We start from the raw sequence: 12,793 nt of genomic DNA, 5'->3' as shown, positions 1-12,793 counted from the left end.
TTAGAGGTGGAAGTGGGTGGTCTTGGTTTTTGTTATATTGAGACAAGTCCTTAAAAACATTCACTAGACATATTGGGCTCTGCTAAAGACTTTTTCACACTTGGATTTATGTCATGGGCTTCCCTGGTGGCTCAGCTGGTGAAGAATCTGCCTGCAATGCGGGAGACCTGGGTTTGATCCCTGGGTTGGGAAGATCCCCTGGAGAAGGGAACGGCTACCCACTCCAGTATTCTGGGCTGGAGAATTCCATGGACTGTATAGTCCATGAAGTGGCAAAGAGACGGACATGACTGAGTGACTTTCACTTCACTTCATGTCAATCTATGTATTGTGAACATAACTTTTCTGAAAACACAGGAGGGAATTTCTTCTATTTGTCATCTATTTTTGGTTAACTTTTTAAATATTGTGCTAAGTTGCTTCAGTCATGTCCGACTCTTTGTGACCCCACGGACTGTAGCCCACCAGGCTCCTCTGTACTTGGGATTCTGCAGGCAAGAACACTGGAGTGGGGTACCATTTCCTCCTACAGAGGATCTTCCTGACCCAGAGATCCAACCGGCATCTCTTACATCTCCTGCATTGGCAAGCGGATTCTTTACCACTAGTGCACTTGGGAAGCTCATTCTTTTAAACATTTACTGTCAAAGAGCTTTCAAAGAGACACAATTGTCACTTTTAAAACTTTTTGTTCCTAACAGTGATTTTTCTGAAAGCCAATGTGATTGATATTTAATGTGAAAGAGTATGAGAACCAGGAACATTGGAGTGGAATTTAATAAATATACATTTATTTACTTGGCTTCTCAGGTGGCACTAGTGATATAGAACCAGCCTGCCAATGCAGGAGACTCGCAAGAGACTCAGGTTCGATCCCTGGGTCGCAAAGATCCCCTGGAAAAGGAAATGGCAACCCACTCCAGTATTCTTGCCTGGAGAATCCCATGGACAGAGGAGCCTGGTGGGCTACAGTCCATGAGGGTCGCAGAGAGTCAGACACAACTGAAGCGACTAAGCACACGCACAAACAAAGTAATATTTTTTTCAATTGAACTGAAATCCTCAAACCATACAATTAACCGTTTTAAAGTACACAATTTAGTAGCATTCATTACATTCACAATGTCATGCAATTACCACTTCTCTCTGGTTCCAAAACATTTTCATTACTCCACAGTAACAGCCTATACATTAAGTATTCACTCCCCATTCTACCCACCCAGCCAATCCCCTGGGAACCACTTATCCACCTTTATGGATTTTCCTTTTTTAGGTATTCCATATAAAAGAATCTTGTAATATGTAACCTTTTGTGCATGACTTCTTTCATGGAGTATAATGTTTTCAAGGAGCATCAGTGTTGTAGCAAAGGTACATTATTTTTTTGTGAACCAGTGAAGTTGCTTAGTCGGTCGTGTCCGACTCTTTGTGATCCCATGGACTGTAGCCTACTAGGCTCCTTCATCTATGGAATTTTTCAGGCAAGGGTACTGGAGTGGGTTGCCATTTCCTTCTCCAGGGGATCTTCCCGACCCAGGGATCAAACCCAGGTCTCCCACATGCAAGCAGACACTTTATCATCTGAGCTACCTGGGAAGCATGGCTCAGTAATATTTCATTATCTCTTGGAGGAGGGCATGGCAACGCACTCCAGTATTCTTGCCTGGAGAATCCTCATGGACAGAGGAGCCTGGCAGGTTGCAGTCCTTGAAGTTGCAAAGAGTCAGACATGACTGAGTGACTAAGCACATATGGATGTACCACAATTTGTTTATCCGTTGATCTCTTTATGGACATTTGGGTTGTTTCCTTTTTTTGACTATTGCGAATAGTGCTGCTATGAACATTGGTGAACACATTTTTGTTTGAACACCTGTTTTTCAATTCTTTTGGGTAAATACCTAGCAGTAGGATTTCTGGGTCATATGGTAATTTTGTGTTTAACTTTTTGAGGAATCACCAAATTGTTTTTCACAGTGGCTGCACCCACTGCGATTTTAGATTTCCACAAAATGTGTAAGTGTTCTTATTTCTCTATGTCCTTACCAACACTGATTTTGTTGTTGTTGTTGATATAATCATCATAGTAGATGTCAAGAAGTAGCTCACTGTAGTTTAATTTTTATTTCCTTATTGACCAATGGGGTTTTCCAAGTGGCTCAGCAGTAAAGAATCAGCCTGCAGTGCAGGAGACACAGGTTCGATCCCTGGGTCAGTAAGATCCCCTGGAGGAGGGTATGGCAAACCACTCCAGTATTCTTGCCTGGTGAATCCCATGGACAGAGGAGTCTGATGGGCTACGGTCCATAGGATTGCACAAAGTCGGACAGGACTGAAGTGAGTGAGCACGCATGCACGGGATGACCAAAGATGTTGAAAATCTTTCCATGTGCTTGTTGGCCATTTATATATCTTGTTTGGAGAAATGTTTATTCATATTCTTTGTCCAGGTTTTAATTGGTTTGTTTGTCTTTTTGTTGTTCAGTTGTAATAATTTATTATAATCTATATGCTGTCTTTGCCAGATATATAATTTGCAAATATTTTGTCCTATTCTGTAGGTTGTCTTTTTTGCTCTCTTGATAACATTCTCTGGTGCACAAAATATTCTAATGGTTATAAAATTCAATTTATCTAATTTTTTCTGTAGTTGCTCTTGCTTTTGGCCTCATATCTTAGGTCCTATCACCAAATCCAAGGCCACAAAGATTTACTTCTGTGTTTTCTTCCAATAGCTTTTATTTTTAGACCTTATGTTTATTTAGGTCATTGATCAATGTTGAGTTAACTTTTTATTATGGAGCAGTAAGGGTCTGACTTTATTCTTTTGCATGCATTTATGTGATCTTCCCATAACATTTTGTTGAAGAGACTATTCTTTTCCCATTTATTTTTTACAAATTCACAGTTTTATTTACTTTTCAATAAGTTTAAATCCTCCAAGGGTACAGCATTACAGTGATTCTGTGTCCAGTGGTCTTAACAGGAAAGTTGCTTCAGAATTTGGCACGAATCACGCCACTGTTTCCATGAACACGAGTTATCTTTTCTCAGATTACTCTGGTTTTGTTAAGTTTTCCACCAGGAGTTACTGTGTTGTTCTTTGCTTTGTGCACATAAGCGCATCCCTTGCCTGGATAGAATTCAGTTTCATCTCGAGCATATACACCTTTGATTTTCAGGAGAGCTGGATGCTCCCTCTAGTTCTGTAGACCCCGCTTATAGCTAGCAAAAATGGCTTTGGATCACATTCTTCCAGACACATTTGTCATTTTAGAAGTCCTGTTCTCAGCAGGCCTCCACAGGATCCAAGGTGGCTGAAGAGCTCCCATTTACTGATCTTGCCACCCTTGTTGAAAGCACCTGAATATAGAGTTTTGGATTTATTTCTGGGCTATCGTTTCTAGTCTATTGGTCTATAAGTCTCTTGTTATGCTAGTACTACACTGTTTTGATTACTGCAGCTTTGAAGTCAGTTTTGAAATTGCAAAATGTGAATCTTCCAATTCTTTCTTCCTTTTTCAATATTGTTTGGGCTATTCAGAGCAACTAGCAGTTCTATATAGATTGAGAATAACGTTTCCACTTCTTAAATAAAATGAAATTTTAATAAGGATTGTGTTTAATCAGGGCTTTCCTAATAGCTCAGTTGGTAAAGAATCCACCTGCAATGCAGGAGACCCCAGTTCAATTCCAGGGTTGGGAAGATCCGCTGGAGAAGGGATAGGCTACCCACTCCAGTAATCTTGGGCTTCCCTTGTGGCTCAGCTGGTAAAGAATCTGCCTGCAATGCGGGAGACCTGGGTTTGACCCCTGGGTTGGGAAGATCCCTGGAGAAGGGAAAGGCTACCCACTCCAGGATTCTGGCCTGGGGAATTCCATGGACTGTAAAGTCCATGGGATCGCAAAGAGCTTAATCAGTAGAATGCTTTGGGTATACTGCCACTTTAGCAGTATTAAGGCTTTCTATACATGAATGCTGAATGGCTTTTTATTTATTTAGATCTTCTTTAATTTCTTTCAATAATGTTTTATATAGTTTTCAGATGTACAAGTTTTTCAGCTATGTGGTTAACTTCATTGCTTGGTTTTCATTCTTTTGGTTGCCATTGTAAATAGAATTGTTTTCTTAATTTCGTTTTTGGACTGTTCGCTGATGATGTATAGAGACGCAGCTGATCTTGTGTGTTGCCTTTCCACCCTGAACTTTGCTGAATTTGTTCATTAGCTCTTGCAGTTCTTTTTGTTGGATTCATTGGGATTTTCTGAATATGGAAACATGCCATCTGCAAATACAGTTTTAATTCTTACTTTACAATTTGGATGTCTTTTGTTATTAATTTTTCCTGCCAAATTACTCCAGCTAGGACTTCCAGTTCAGTATTAAATGGGAAAAAGACCAAGATGACCATTTTCAGCACTGCTATTCAACAGTCTACTGAGAGTAATGGATTTTGCAGAACATTTTTTGTTTACTCTAATTCACAAACTAAAGTCAGCGGTTTAATAAAGGCCCACTTTTTCTGAGGTTAGGTGTTTCAGCAAATTTGTTATCTAGAACATATCTAATAAAAGAAATATTGGAAAAGTCCTCTTAAGAGGAAGACGGTAACTATTACAAAGCTATGTGTCTTACTTGACTAGATCTACTTTGTGATGAAAAATCATTGACTAAGGATCATTTCTAAAATTAGAGCTATTGATTTAGTAAGGTTGGTGTTTTCGTTGGTACCTTGTGGTTCTTTCTAGTTGATAACACATCATTAATTAAAAGTGGTGGAGAGAGTAGGGAACTTCCAATAGCTGACGCTTGGAGAAATGACAATTGACAACAAGGGAGAATGGAAGAAAAGCAGAGACAGAAAGAATTTAGTGAAAGGACAAGTTAAATTGTAACTACTTCAGTGACCATATCCCTGCACTATGCAATCCCTAACTTATGACCTTGAGTTAGCAGTGAGAGACCATGTTATGTTCAATGTAACACGTTCACTATGTTTAACAAAAAGTCTTATAAATGTGAAATTAAAATTTCTTTGGAAGGGAAAGGTTCAATTTTGTGGATTTTATACTTACATTGCGTATTTCATCCCTTCTCAATATCAGGGAAATGTCATTATTTGAAATGATAAACAGTCTTACACATATTTTTTAATTGAAGTATAGTTGATTTATGGCTTCCTAGGTGGTTCAGTGGTAAAGAATCTGCCTGCCAATGCAGCAGACACAGGTCTGATCCCTGGGTCAGGAAGATCCTTTGGAATAGAAGGTGGCAACCTACCCCAGTTTTCTTGCCTGGGGAATTCCATGGATGGAGGAGACGAGTGGGCTACAGTTCATGCGGTTGCAAAGAGTTGGACGTGACTGAGCACACACACATACACACATAGTTGATTTAAAATATATTAGTTGCAGGTGTATAATATAATGATTCAGTATATTTATAAATTATGCTCCATTGAAAGTTATTTAAAAATATTTACTGTATTCCTTGTGCAGTATAGTATATCTTTGTAGCTTATTTATTATATATATACAGTAGTATATAAAATATACCTTTGTACCTCTTTGTACCTCTTAATTCTGTATCCCTATCTTACCCCCTCACCTCCCTTCTCCCACTGGTAATCACTAGTTTGTTTTCAAATGTTTTATTTTTTAGATTCCACATACAAATGATATCATATAGTATTTGTTTTTCTCTGTCTGATTTATTTCCCAAAGCATGATATCCCTGCGGTCTATCCATGTTGTTGCAAATGGCAAAATTCCATTCTTAAAGCCATCTTTTAAAACAGAGTTCTCAGACATATTTTTGATGAAGTGGGTAGGGAAAAGCTGTGAAACACTGCAGTAACTCCTCCGTGTGAAAATAGAGTGACAATTAAGAGACTTCATGGAGGTAATTTGAGTATAGCTCTACAATAACTATTTAGACCAATGAACAGATGGTCCTAAGCAGCTAAATCTTTGGGGGTCACATAATTATTATTCAAATCAGGACCCTTTCTAGAAAGGGATGCACTATTAATTATACCAGGTTAAAAGGTATAAATCAGTAGTGTCTTGAGAAGGCTGAGACAGCTGCTCATTCTAATGAAAATGACTTGAGTTTTTGTTCTCGATGTTATTGTTGATTTACCATGGGAAAAATTAGTAATGAAAAAATTTTATTCTTCAAAGCTCTAAGCAGATTTTCAAAGGAGAGGAAAATTCGGTAAGAGTCTCTTGTTATGTGGTTGCCCTTTTGGCTTTCCTACATGCTTTTCTGGAGCGGTCTATCCTGGTGATGTGTGCCTAGATGGAAGTCAACCAAATCGGTTTGATACTGAGTGTGGCCAAGACAGAGCTGCCTGAGTTTGGTCCAGGCAAAGACCAGGGTGAAGGGGAGCTTGCTTCAGCCAAGATCTTTTGGGCCATTCTTGTGCCCTTCTCAGACTTCATACCTAAAAAAGGCAGCCTGGGACCACGTTGGTCTCACCAGGGCTCATACAATGAGGAGAAGTCCTAAAAGTTGGCTTAACTGCATCAGTGATGCTGGGAAAGATTGAAGGCAAGAGGAGAAGGGGACGACAGAGGATGAGATGGTTGGATGGCATCACCAACTCAATGGACATGAGTTTGAGTAAGTTGGTAATGGACAGGGAGGCCTGGCGTGCTGCAGTCCATGGGGTCGGAAAGAGTTGGACACGACTGAGTGACTGAACTGAACTGAACTGCACTCGGTTCCAGGGATTAGCAGGAAACAAGCAAGAAAACTCTTCTTGTTGGAAATAGTTTTATTCCCTGCCATTCCCTTGATAAGTAAATTTCAGAGCAAAGCAATCACCATGTAATAAAAGCTATTGCATGAACATACTTAATCATGTGGATGTCATTTATGATTCCAAGGGCTAAAGGTAGAGATGGTTAAAAACCAGAAATGATTTCATTTAGGTAAACATGGTGAAAATTACTTGCCTGACTTCAGCAAGACCTTACATTTAATCGTCACTCTCCATTATATGATTGTGAGTTTGTGTATCCCTCTGATGAAGACTCAGAGGAAAAGGCTGTTGAAACAATGACAAACATAATGGGGATCATTCTCTGAGTATCTATTATGTACAAGGTACAAGTAGTTTGCCTAGAGAAACATGGATCATTAGGCCTCCTCGGTGGCTCAGTGGTAAAGAATCCGCCTGCAAAGCAGGAGATGTGGGTTGGATACCTGGGTCGGGAAGATCCCCTGGAAAAGGGAATGGCTACCCACTCTAGTATTCTAACCTGGGAAATACCATGAACAGAGCAGCTTGGTGGGCTACAGTCTATGGAGTTGCAAAGAGTCAGACTCGAATTTGTGACTAAACAACAACTTTCAGGCAAACTCTTCAGAGTAGACTCTGAAATGAAAGTGAAAGTCGCTCAGTCGTGTGTGACTCTTTGTGACCCCACGGACTATACAGTCCATGTACTATACAGTCTATGGAATTCTCCAGGCTAGAATACTGGAGTGGGTAGCCTTTCCCTTCTCCAGGGGATCTTTCCAACCCAGGGATTGAACCCAGGTTTCCTGCATTGCAGGCAGATTCTTTACCAGCTGAGCCACAAGGGAAGCCCAAGAATACTGGAGTGGGTAGCCTATCCCTTCTCCAGGGGATCTTCCCAACCCAGGAAATGAACTGGGATCTCCTGTATTGCAGGCAGATTCTTTACCAACTGAGCTATCTGGGAAGCCCTGTATACTCTTTATAAGCCTGCTTTGTTGATAGAGGTGGCAAAGCTTCTGCCTTCTGCACACACTGTCATCCACAGAAATCATGACCAGTGTGAAGAAACTGATAGTATCATCCCTGTTCTGTTGTGACACTAATTGACTCTGAAATATCTATGTAGCTTTCTTGGGGAGGTATGTGCAAGATGGAGTGTACCTCTTTTTTCCAATTGGAGTATGCACCCCAATGCAAATACTTTCATTACAACACTTTTACACATACATTTCAAGGTAGGCCTTTTGAGAAATTATATCTTACTTTCCAGAACTGTATGTGAGACTGTGATATATTTCCAAATGTTTAGTATCAACAAGATTTTGTGAATGCTGGCATCCTAGAAACTCAAAGAACATTGATAATGACAAAGGAGGCCTCTGAAATGGCCTTTTGTAGGTTCTCCTTTCTCTTCATTTGCTCAAAACTTTTAAAAGTGGGGTGCTCTGGACTTAGTCTACTTGGATGCAAAGCTTGGTATTCCATCACTTACCAGTTGTGTGACCTTGAGCAAATTAATTAACTTCTTCCATACCTCAGTTTCCTCTTGGAAAAATAAGTGTAATAATAATGCCTACCTTTGTGGTGATGCATTTTTTAAATTTATTTTTTAAGATTTCTTTTTCTGATGTGGACCATTTTAAAAATCTTTATTGCCTTTCTTACAATGTTGCTTCTGTTGTTTATGTTCTAGTTTTTTGGCCACGAGTCACGTGGGATCCTAGCTTGACCAGGGATTGAACCCACACCCCCTGCATTGGAAGGTGAAGTCTTAACCACTGGACCACCAGGGAAGTCTCTGTAGTGATATATTTTAAACCATGCACCCATTTTCTGTTTTTTTGATTAGACTGAGTCTACAATTCCAACTGAAGACACGGAAATGAAAGAAAATTTCCACTCTTTTTGGAATGGTAGGGGAAAGCCACAGCTGAAGTATTCCAGGAGAAGATTGGTTATATCTCATGATGACTTTTGCATTAAAAAAAAAATGAGCCTCAGGGTCTTGAGAGGAGAGAAATGGTATCTCTATATCCTGACATTTCTCTCCTGGGCAACTTGATGTCTCAGTTTCAGTTGCAACATTTGGATTAGACTGTAGTCAATCCGGGGCTTCCCCTGTGGCACAGTGGAAAAGAATCTGCCTGCAGTGCAGGGGATGCAGGAGACCTGGGTTTGATCCCTGGGTCGGGAAGATCCCCTGGAAGAGGGCATGGCAACCCACTCCAGTATTCCTGCCTGGAGAATCCTGTGGACAGAGGAGCCGGGTGGGCTACAGTCCATAGGGTCACAGAGTTGGAAACGACTCAAGCCACCAAGCACGCACACACGTAGTCAGTCTGGCTAGAATACCATGACCCAGAGCTAAGAGGACAGCTAACTGACTGGAGGCATTCATATCTGCTTGTTGATAGAGGAAACAGTTCTCATCTGATGATAAAGAAATAATTAGCAAGAAGTTGTGTTGTGAAGTTGATGGAATGAAAAGTGCTATTCTTGATGGAGGCTTGTTGGATTAAGACACTGAATCCCTATTTATCTTGTGTCTTCATCTACCAGTCCACAATGGTGGCTTTTTATGGTGTTTATAACTAAAGGCATGCCAGTATGAAGAACCATTCCCTTTATTCAATCCTCTGGAGCAAATATTTGAGAACCCCCAGCTTCTGATATAAACTGAGATAATCTGCTGGCAAATTCCTGGCCTGGACAATTTACCTAAACTGTAATTTGTTTCCCTGGATGATTGACATCTGCTTAAAATATTATGTACAGCTTAGCCTCAGTTTTTTTCCTTTTCTGTCTCCTGTCCTTTTTTTTTTACATTTGAATGAACACTTGATGTTATGGCAGAAACAAACCATTGTACTTATGATTATGAAGCACAAAACCATCTAGAAAAATACCTACTGACCATTTACTGGTGAACCATGACTAATAGTTATCTAAATGGAATTAAGGGTAATGACTTCAAAAAGTTCATAGGAAAAAAATGCTCAGTATTTCAAACAGTAACAATTGAAGAGTTATTTCCTCTCTTTTATAGAACCTTTAATCTCAAAATGCTTCACAAAAGCTCTTTTATATATCTTAGAATAATTCCTTTTTAAAAACTTTTCTTTCTTATTTAATTGAAGTATAGTTGATTTACAATGTGTTATTTTCAAGTATGCAGCAGAGTGATTCAGTTATATACTTATATGTATGCATACATGTATATATATTTATATTATTTTTCAGATTCTTTCCCCTTATAGATTATTGCAACGTATTAATTGTAGTTCCCTGTACTACACAATACTAACTTCCCTTGTTGCCTATCTATTTTATATTTAGTTGGAATAATTCTTTTTGACAAGCCTTACAATACTGTTCTCAGAAACGTATTATGGAGAAGTGACAAGAATAAGCTTGAAGTTGACCAAATTCCTCAAAAGAGATAATTTTTAAATTCATAACTCAAGTCTGTGATGTAGTGATGTCATGAAGTCTTTCCCACTCTGTTGCCAATGGTGCCTGTATTATAGGCTTTTGTGAAAATATTTTCCAAACGTTCAACCTCAGGACATGTTTCTTGTCTTTGATTTTAGTTTTTAATATAGTTAGAGAAGATAGAGATCTCTGATAGAGGCTGTCCTTCGGAATAAAAAAAGATTATACTTCGGAATTAAAAAAGATAAAAATGGTAGATATTTTTTTCATTGACTGCAGTCATCTCTTGAGCTTAATATTTGGTGTCACGGGAAGATGAATTCCTCAGAGATCGCATTTTGACTTGAAGGTTCAATGAATTGAAGTACCTAAGTGTAATAAACTGACACAGGGACCAGAATGCTTGGCTTTTCCCACCACCCCATGGATGGATGAAAGGGCTTCGTCTCGCTGAAAATCTTACCTCCTATGCTTACAGACCTGGGGGGCCTCGAGTCACAGAGTGCATTTCCTTCATTTTCTGTGGATAACTAAGCTATCAAACCAAATCAAATCAGATGTACTCTTTATCTTAGACGTTATTTCTGGGTTATCATTTCATTTCTCAGTATATAGAATGGCTCAGCATGTTTGAAACTGTGACATTACCTTGGTTCAAAAATAACCTTCTGAATTCATTATCTTGCTCTTATTTCACAGGCAGGATTTGAGAAAAAAAGTCATTTGATATATTTTTATTCTATCTTTTAATTCTAATAAGCACCAAAAATAAATAGTAGTTAAGATAAAAAATCCTCAAGTCTATTTGACAGTACACATCAATCCTTGAATTCATAGAACACCTCCCTCCCAATTTGATGGTCTCAGGAGAATTGCATGATCTCCAGATATTCAGAGAGACAGCAGCTAAAGGATCATCTGAATTCAAATCCCAAACCTGACAGCTACTTGCATCTGTCGTGTTAAATATAGTTCAGCATCTTCACCTTACTCAACGCTGTGACATTTATCAAGTCCTCACACAAAGGTGTGGGTGGTGCAGAATGAAAAGATCATATTATTTAATAGACTCATAAAGTCAACTAAAAATAATGAAGCTACACTTTTGATATCATTCTTTTTTTTGTTTTGTTTTATTTAGGGTTCAGATGAGTGTTGGTCAACATGCATATATACCACTTGGGTGGGGCTTACATTTCAGGAAAGGGGCTAATTATCTGAAGCGATTTGTTACTTTGAAATATTGGTATGAGAGAGATTTGTGTATACATCCAACTTTTTGTAGAGACAACAAGATTTCCTGTTTGCTGCTGCTGCTGCTGCTAAGTCGCTTCAGTCGTGTCCGACTCTGTGTGACCCCATAGACGGCAGCCCACCAGGCTCCCCTGTCCCTGGGATTCTGCAGGCAAGAACACTGGAGTGGGTTGCCATTTCCTTCTCCAATGCATGAAAGTGAAAAGTGAAAGTGAAGTCACTCAGTCGGGTCCGACTTGTCGGGACCCCATGGACTGCAGCCCACCAGGCTCCACCATCCATGGGATTTTCCAGGCAAGAGTACCGGAGTGGGTTGCCAGCGCCTTCTCCGGATATCCTGTTTAATCAACTGTAAATAATATACACAAAGAGAAACATTATAGCTTTACAACACATGCATTGGACTCTACAGTTGTATAGTAGAATGCATTTGTTCAAAATTCTTGTTTCCACCAGTCCTGCCTTATTTTACTCTAGCATACATCATGAATTAAAAGATATATCAGGATCATGGAGCCAGCAACGGACGCCTTAGGATAATTTCTCAGGTGCCTTTGTTTTATTGACGCTCCCACTACTGTTAGCTTTCACCTGATGTCATACAAAGCATATTTGTTATCTCCACTGAGTTGTCCAACTTTTGATCTCTCCGTAGGTAGTCCTTTCTTCCAGAAGTCAAAATTTCTCTTCTACTTAAATGCTGACTGACTTTAAGGTATGCAGCCTTGACCATGAGCCTTGAACGTCTCTAAAGCAAGGCTTTCTGTCCAACTCAAAGGCCAGTATTGTACCTTTGTAAAAGAGCAGCTGTCATTAGAGTTGTTTTTCCTGTTGTTTTGATTCTGTTGTCGTTTATGATTAGAGAAATATATGACTTAAGTCGTTGGATTGGTTTTAAATAATCGTTAACAATAAATGCATCTGTCCTCAAGGTGGGCATTATATTTGCTCAAATAATAGACCATTTGTGGAATTCCCTTGAGAGGGTTTATTGCCCACACGAGAATGAGTCATTGCTTCACTTCAAAGGTTCCGTCTCTGGTTGCCCCACCCACTTTCCCGTGTCATTCACCTGACCTTCACCCAGCCTTATCCTGCTTTTTCAGCCACTTTAGTTGACTGTTCATGAGTCTGTGAGTAAGTGGGCTCTCTCTCTGGACCCCTTAAGCATCTACAAACAAAAACTGCCTGGGAACTAAAGCAATCTCTTCCTAAAACTCTGCTCAAATCCAAGATCCAACAGAATGAGTCTTCTCCATCAATCAAATTATTTTCTGAACTCAGTTTGTTTGCACGTCCTTGATTTCCTAAATACTTTCTTTGCAGCAGCTTCATCTCCCATGGTTCACCCACCCAGG

General features: G+C 39.5%; 1 pseudogene; it reads right to left on the bottom strand.

Annotated features, from left to right (window-relative positions):
* Positions 1-2,930: 2,930 nt before the first annotated feature.
* Positions 2,931-3,272, bottom strand: LOC145518958 (large ribosomal subunit protein eL33 pseudogene; annotated as a pseudogene).
* Positions 3,273-12,793: the final 9,521 nt, after the last annotated feature.

The sequence above is a fragment of the Giraffa tippelskirchi genome, chromosome 8 (genome assembly GCF_054371585.1).
Source record: "Giraffa tippelskirchi isolate mGirTip1 chromosome 8, T2T-mGirTip1v1.2.pri, whole genome shotgun sequence".
Classification (NCBI taxonomy): domain Eukaryota; kingdom Metazoa; phylum Chordata; class Mammalia; order Artiodactyla; family Giraffidae; genus Giraffa; species Giraffa tippelskirchi.
Note: the sequence above shows the minus strand (reverse complement) of the source record. Positions and strands in the feature narration are given on the sequence as shown.